Genomic DNA, 8,889 nt, shown 5'->3' with positions numbered 1-8,889 from the left:
TTGCATCTCAGTGATGGATGAAGATGAAGAGCTGGAGAGAGGGATGCTGAGTATCTCCTTCAAAGCAACACGTGCAGAGCTGAGAGTAAACATTTGATGTCTTTCATTTCTACCACCTGAAGATTTAAAATCAGTTACAGTTCAGCCGGTTTGCTATTAATCGTGTATTCTATTTAGTGTATATGATATGTTTTTTGTTTGTTTACCAGCTGTTTCTGCATCATCAAACAGCCAGACAACAACAGGCTCCGGGAACAGAAAGAGGTTTTTCACCAAAAACGTTCTGCCATCAACAGACAAGCATGGGACCATGACTTCTTATCCCACGTGAAGCATTGAACCGTTCTGTCTCATGTTTAGGTGTTCTGCTTGTTGTCCTCGTGACTATGAATTGATACCAGTCATGATGAGGGTACGTATCACTCTTTGTTTTCTTATATGGATAAAAGGAAACAATATGTATGTATGAAACTGCTGTGTTACTAACACCTGAATGCATGTGTTTGAAGTGTGCCATGTTGCTTCACCTGCCTAGGTTACATCACAATGACTGGCCACTGAATATTAACCCATTGAAAGACAAACACACGTGTATGAATGAAGTATATTCTTTATATATTAATGTGAGAAACAGTCTGTCATTGGATACGGCTGAGAAAGGTGAAGTAACGATACTAACAGTTGTGTTTCTTTGTCAAAATATAAATTACTGACAAGGTGTTTTCCATTGTAGAACCATCTGCTACACTGGCTGCACCAACTCATCTGAAGGGTTCACAAGTAGATGGTAAATACATCCAACATTTAAACACATCTGTCATATTCACTGTGCTCATATCTGTAATAAACCGTTGATTATGTTTTGTGATCCTTCTCTCCTTGCAGCCGCCGCTGTAACTGTAAGGAGACCAGTGCCTGTTCCTCAGGAGCTCATGTGTCTGCTCCCAGAAGGAGCGGGTCGTCCTCAACAGAGGCGACTGTCACAGTCCCTGGTGTGTGTTATTTGACCTGTATTTGCATCTTAAAAATATACTTCATGTAGTGTTCATCAAAACTGTTGTTAATTCTATACAGTTGCTGCTGCACTGTATTCAGACAATAGGTAGGCAGCACTCCAGTGTCCAGCTTGCTGAGTTTCACAGACTACAGTGTAGCTGTCATGTTACATCCTTGCTTCATCCTACTGTCAATAATAATGATTACATGTTTAATATTCTCTGTAGTGTCAGAGGCCCCCCTGATTTCTCCTGAGACGTCTGCAGAGCCCGCTCAACTGTCACCAGCACAGAGAGATCAAAGTTAGTGTGAGAAGGTTTTTCATGTCAAAAGATTAAATCAAGACGCAACCAGAATCGTACTCATTTGCTCCGTTTATTCTTGTCTGACTAGGTGAGCCATCACCCAGGCCGTTAGCTGTCCCCACCCGTCCTCCTCCACAGCTCCCTGGCTACGAGCATGAAGTCAGCCAGTGGACCTGTTCACAGCAGCAGAGGATCTGGATGAAGACAGAGCTGGAATCCACGGGTCTCTGGCCAGGCTCCTTTCCTGTGTGCAACCTTATGAAGATGGTGTCATTGTGGCGTCTCCCTCCCCAGCCAGAATGAATCCACAGCATCTCTGATCTTCCTCCTCCAAAGTTCTTTCAGCTGGAACTGGATGCTACAAGGAAAAGGGTGGAGGGCAGAAGACAGCAGAAGAGGAAGAGGACTGAATCCCAGCCCACAGGTCGCAAGTGTCGATTCTGTCAGATGGATCTGAAGCAGGATCCAAACAGTCCTCACATTCACACGGGGTTCCCTGGACTAACAGGGAAGTACATTTACTGCCCTGGTAAAGTATTTTCCTTTTACAAAGACCAGGGCATGAGAAGCAGACAACCTGCTTTTTATGAGACAGAAAAAAAGAGATGGGAGGTTGAAAAGGGAAAGTAAGAGAAAAGGGGAGTGTTTTGTCATTATTATATTTGTTTAACATATTTGTGTTGTGTATTTGTGACCTTGCATTATTGGCTCTGTGTTCAATATTCACTGTCCCTGTTGTGTTTAATAAATATATTTCATTCACTAATGTTCACATGTCTCATTAATACGTGAATCATTATAGTCAACAGTAAAAACTACAATATAATAGGTTTATAGCCAAAAATAAGTCAAGTACTTGATAATCTATCTGCCACTACAATCTAGTGACAATCAGTAAAAGGTAAAGCTGGATAAACATTTCTTGATTTATGAATAGCTCTTTGTCATTGATGAGTGGCTTAGCCCCAGTGAGACTCGAATCTGCGTCCAGGAGCTGAAACCAGCGATATGAAATGCTGCAATTTCATTGGCTGTCAGCGTATGCCAACTATACACGGCTTGCCACCGCGCGGCACCCGGGGATTCTTTAGCTAAAACTCCCTAAACCGTTTCCCATTCATTTTCAATGGTAGTCCTAAACCAGTACGGATGTAATATATCTTTGGCCACCAGCACCAGCAGCGCTGTGGTGCCGTTTTGCGAGAGAAAGATTTTCTCCGGTGTTTGTCAGTCAGTCGGAGCCTGGAAAGAGCATCGACAGCCCGCATTTTCCGGATCTATTCCCTGGGTGGACACTACGTTGAACGGTAAGTCATTAAGATGAATAACAATGAATTAAAATGTCATGACAATTAGTCTGGGCTGTCTGACATTCACTTGAAAGCTTCAAAGATAAAGTTAGTTGTGTTTTTTTTGTGTTATATTGTGTCGAAGTCGGACTTCTGACTGTATGAGTTCGTTACCTTACAACGTAACGTAATCTGGAGCCGTTAACGGTTCATACCGGTTAATTCATGTCCGACTTTGATGCGTTTTTGTGACCAAAAGTATCACAAGTTAACACGAACGTGCATTCAAATAAAATGAGTTTGCGTTTACTACGTATGTCAGTGAATATAGAGGCTGAGCAGCGGCCGGTTGAGGTTGTGGTGAACGTAAGATATACTCTGTTACTTTACGGACACGGAACAAAAGAACAACAAGCTGTGACCGGACCCGGTGGTTCATGTGAATCACGTTAACGTTAAATAAACATGCACGTCTCCGTTGTATCACGTCACGTATCGTTATTAATGCATGTAGTTCATAGTTATGTACATTAACTGCTCCACGTGTGTTTGACAGCATTAGTTACTAACGTTAGTTACTTGGCAGATTCAGGATATCAGACAAAATATACTCAACTAATAAATGATGTGTTATTACAGATTAAACTACCAGCAGTATATAAAGTCATTAAAGTGATGAACACATGCTTTTTTGTACTTTTACTTAAGTCAGACTTTGAGTAAGTAAGATTTGAATGCAGGACTTTCACTTAAAGAGTATTTACACCATGTGGTGGTATTAATACATATTTTTTTACTGAAGTACAAGATGTGTAGACTTTCTCCATCACTGTTAAAATAATGTTTATGTACAAGAAGTGCAAGAAGATATTAATTTAATGAAGTTCTAATTCTCGTCTGTTTGCATCTCAGTGATGGATGAAGATGAAGAGCTGGAGAGAGGGATGCTGAGTATCTCCTTCAAAGCAACACGTGCAGAGCTGAGAGTAAACATTTGATGTCTTTCATTTCTACCACCTGAAGATTTAAAATCAGTTACAGTTCAGCCGGTTTGCTATTAATCGTGTATTCTATTTAGTGTATATGATATGTTTTTTGTTTGTTTACCAGCTGTTTCTGCATCATCAAACAGCCAGACAACAACAGGCTCCGGGAACAGAAAGAGGTTTTTCACCAAAAACGTTCTGCCATCAACAGACAAGCATGGGACCATGACTTCTTATCCCACGTGAAGCATTGAACCGTTCTGTCTCATGTTTAGGTGTTCTGCTTGTTGTCCTCGTGACTATGAATTGATACCAGTCATGATGAGGGTACGTATCACTCTTTGTTTTCTTATATGGATAAAAGGAAACAATATGTATGTATGAAACTGCTGTGTTACTAACACCTGAATGCATGTGTTTGAAGTGTGCCATGTTGCTTCACCTGCCTAGGTTACATCACAATGACTGGCCACTGAATATTAACCCATTGAAAGACAAACACACGTGTATGAATGAAGTATATTCTTTATATATTAATGTGAGAAACAGTCTGTCATTGGATACGGCTGAGAAAGGTGAAGTAACGATACTAACAGTTGTGTTTCTTTGTCAAAATATAAATTACTGACAAGGTGTTTTCCATTGTAGAACCATCTGCTACACTGGCTGCACCAACTCATCTGAAGGGTTCACAAGTAGATGGTAAATACATCCAACATTTAAACACATCTGTCATATTCACTGTGCTCATATCTGTAATAAACCGTTGATTATGTTTTGTGATCCTTCTCTCCTTGCAGCCGCCGCTGTAACTGTAAGGAGACCAGTGCCTGTTCCTCAGGAGCTCATGTGTCTGCTCCCAGAAGGAGCGGGTCGTCCTCAACAGAGGCGACTGTCACAGTCCCTGGTGTGTGTTATTTGACCTGTATTTGCATCTTAAAAATATACTTCATGTAGTGTTCATCAAAACTGTTGTTAATTCTATACAGTTGCTGCTGCACTGTATTCAGACAATAGGTAGGCAGCACTCCAGTGTCCAGCTTGCTGAGTTTCACAGACTACAGTGTAGCTGTCATGTTACATCCTTGCTTCATCCTACTGTCAATAATAATGATTACATGTTTAATATTCTCTGTAGTGTCAGAGGCCCCCCTGATTTCTCCTGAGACGTCTGCAGAGCCCGCTCAACTGTCACCAGCACAGAGAGATCAAAGTTAGTGTGAGAAGGTTTTTCATGTCAAAAGATTAAATCAAGACGCAACCAGAATCGTACTCATTTGCTCCGTTTATTCTTGTCTGACTAGGTGAGCCATCACCCAGGCCGTTAGCTGTCCCCACCCGTCCTCCTCCACAGCTCCCTGGCTACGAGCATGAAGTCAGCCAGTGGACCTGTTCACAGCAGCAGAGGATCTGGATGAAGACAGAGCTGGAATCCACGGGTCTCTGGCCAGGCTCCTTTCCTGTGTGCAACCTTATGAAGATGGTGTCATTGTGGCGTCTCCCTCCCCAGCCAGAATGAATCCACAGCATCTCTGATCTTCCTCCTCCAAAGTTCTTTCAGCTGGAACTGGATGCTACAAGGAAAAGGGTGGAGGGCAGAAGACAGCAGAAGAGGAAGAGGACTGAATCCCAGCCCACAGGTCGCAAGTGTCGATTCTGTCAGATGGATCTGAAGCAGGATCCAAACAGTCCTCACATTCACACGGGGTTCCCTGGACTAACAGGGAAGTACATTTACTGCCCTGGTAAAGTATTTTCCTTTTACAAAGACCAGGGCATGAGAAGCAGACAACCTGCTTTTTATGAGACAGAAAAAAAGAGATGGGAGGTTGAAAAGGGAAAGTAAGAGAAAAGGGGAGTGTTTTGTCATTATTATATTTGTTTAACATATTTGTGTTGTGTATTTGTGACCTTGCATTATTGGCTCTGTGTTCAATATTCACTGTCCCTGTTGTGTTTAATAAATATATTTCATTCACTAATGTTCACATGTCTCATTAATACGTGAATCATTATAGTCAACAGTAAAAACTACAATATAATAGGTTTATAGCCAAAAATAAGTCAAGTACTTGATAATCTATCTGCCACTACAATCTAGTGACAATCAGTAAAAGGTAAAGCTGGATAAACATTTCTTGATTTATGAATAGCTCTTTGTCATTGATGAGTGGCTTAGCCCCAGTGAGACTCGAATCTGCGTCCAGGAGCTGAAACCAGCGATATGAAATGCTGCAATTTCATTGGCTGTCAGCGTATGCCAACTATACACGGCTTGCCACCGCGTGGAAGACCGTTATACTAACCACTATACCAACAGCGCAGTACATCAACAACACAATTTAACACACTTTAAGTAGCCTAGGACTCTGCTGGCCCTTTCCGCTTCTGGCTGCTTTCTTTAATTTCATCCGTTATCAACGACACACCGATAAACTTAAAGTCTGTGCTCTCGTCCAGAAACTTCGTCAAGCTTACTCTAAGCAGAGATAATACTATTTTACACTGAACGCTACACACGATTTAATATCCGGGGACTCGATGGTCTCAATACGGGAATTCCACAGTCAATTTTCTCAATACAGTTTATCAATGACATCAATGACATATACATATATCCCTGTCATGTTATACAATTTCTTCGTAGCCCAAAACGTCTTATAAATTTCGTTAAAAATTACGCCATTTGTGACATGAATTTGAGTGCTTCGTGCGAAGCGCGTGACCGCGACAGAATAGGCGCGTGACACGGCTCACATTACTTCACATCTACGCTGTCACAGGAGCGCAATTTTTCGTCTTTATTTTACGTTTTCTGCTGGACTCATTCACGCATGTGTACAGACCCCCCAAATGGCTGTATAACAACTCTGTTGCAGTGTGATTACTCTTTACAAGTACTCTATGACTATGCAATACTCACAGTTCGGACGGTCTGATAAAATTTGGATTATGTCTATGAATACAATATGCAGAATTCAGTTAAATAGGCTTCTGCCTACCTTTAGATGATGTACCGGTACAAATCAGACTCCCCCGAACTGCAGGCACGGCCCCGATGGCAAATATCGGGCTCCCAGCCTCAGGGGAGAGATACACCGTTGTCTGAAATCACAGAGAGAGGCCTGTTATCATTCCAATCCGATATGCTCTGTATCAAGTTGCCCGCGCATCCTCCACCAATTTGTTGTGAAAATAAAGCTATCTTTCACACTTAGAGCGGATTTAAGAATGAAACAGAAGCTCTCAAGAGGCGTATAGTTATATCAAAAAGCAATAGTTTATTTATCAACAGAGTTATTCAGCCCAGCAATCAAACATGCATGGGTTAATAAAGCTTCGCTCGCATTTGAGGTCAGCCATAAGAACGCCTCAACACAGCAGCGTGATAATTCATATAGTCACTTCTTATGGAAGCCCATTGGTCAAATTCAAAGATGCAGGCGTGGCACGTTTGTACGTGTATGACACCTGGTTGGAGGCCTTGAACGTCCGTTCACATTGGCCCCTCCCAGAAGGCGTTTCTTCTGTCAGTGTGTAATGCGATGTTGAGGTGAGAGGACCTGGGAAAAGTGTGAAGAGGGGAGTCTGCTGGGGCGTTGTCCCTGTATCTCACTGTCTATTGTTCCTCCCTTATCTATTTAAAGATGGCGGCCTATTCCTTGTGGCGCAGTTAAATTAGTAGTCTCCCTCCTGCTTCTCCCTGGCCCTAGCATGTACTGTGTGTATTGTATGAGTGGTTAATAGAGCTGCATAAGCTAATGGTTATTAAAACTACAAATAAGCTAGTGTTTAATTAAACTGTATATAAGCTAGTGGCTGATTAAGCTGTATATAAGCTAGCTGCTAATTAAAGCTGCATATATGCTAGTTTTATCAACAGGAGCCAAGAGCGTTCAAGTATGTGCAGGTGTACATTCTTTGTAGATTGCTTTATAATGTGAACGGCGTATTTGTGCTGTTTATGAAATGGCTGCCACCTTGATAACTTTCCCGAACAGATGAGAAACGGATTGAATGCAACATACCAACAATTAACAGTGATGAGCTTGTTGCTAGCTCTACATGTCTGGTTACCAACAGCTATGCACCAATTCCACAATATTACATCACATTTTGGCATTCTGCACGAATAAAAGACTGGAAGTGCACTTATTATTAAGATTTTATTTGTACAGGGACAGTTCACATTAATCGACAGCACACATTAATAAAAATACGACTGTAAATGTGACAGTGTTAGCTAAAAAAGCTAATTTTCAACCGTTGTCCCTGGGCACGGTGTTAGAAGCCGCTAAAAACATTTAAACATTTAAAAACTGTTTAAAAAGACAACAACACAAAAACAAGCAAACAGAGCTGTGCAATACAATCCTGCAGACACAGGATCAAACATGACAGACTAGAAGGCAGGCAGGCAGACAGACAGACAGACAGGCAGACAGGCAGACAGACAGACAGACAGGCAGGCTACATACGGACATGGCAGGCATGAGACTGTTAGTGCTGACACACCTGGTTGTTAATGAGCCAGGCTTTGAGGTTGTGTGTGAAGAACCTGTATGTGGTGCTCTGTCTTATGTGTGATGGGAGAGTGTTCCAGGTGACGGAAGCTGTGACAGAGTATGATAGCTGGCTAAACTTGCTTCTCCTGCCTGGGACCACTAGGTCCCCGCGAGCTGTTGCTCTGGTTAGTCTGCTATTGGTCTTTTGTGTTATGAAAGTGCTCAACGGGGGGGGTGCAAGGCCATTAAGAATTTTAAAGGTTAAGCAGCTGTTATGGAATTTGACAAGACTATCCCAACACAGAAGATGGTATTTGGGCAAGATGTTGCAGATGTGGTAGTGTCTGGGCTTGATGTCAAGTACCTTGATAGCCTGCTTATAGACGGACTGTAGGGGCTTCAGGGTTGTGTTGTGAGTGTGTGACCAGGTGGTTAGACAGTAAGTGATATGAGGGAGGATCATTGCATGAAAGTACAGTTTAGCAGCTTCAGTTGTGAGGTTGTTGCGTATGTATCTGAAATTATGTAAACTAAACTTGACCTTTGCCATTACATGCTTCACTTGTTTTTTGTATGTGAGTGTGGAGTCAAGAATGATCCCCAGATATTTGTAGTGTCACTGGTGTTAACTACTTGTGCGTGTGACTGTGATTGTGTCCAAGCCTGGTTTGGAGTAAAACAAGTTATTTTAAGCACAGCTTTGAATAACAAACCCACCATGCACCTCAAATCCTATCTCTTTTATATTGTTTCCATATTTTCCTACTTCCCCCTAATCACACACCTCCCCTCACACACAAGCACACAC

The sequence above is a fragment of the Melanostigma gelatinosum genome (assembly GCF_949748355.1).
Source record: "Melanostigma gelatinosum genome assembly, chromosome: 2".
NCBI lineage: Eukaryota > Metazoa > Chordata > Actinopteri > Perciformes > Zoarcidae > Melanostigma > Melanostigma gelatinosum.
This window is presented reverse-complemented; position numbering follows the sequence as displayed.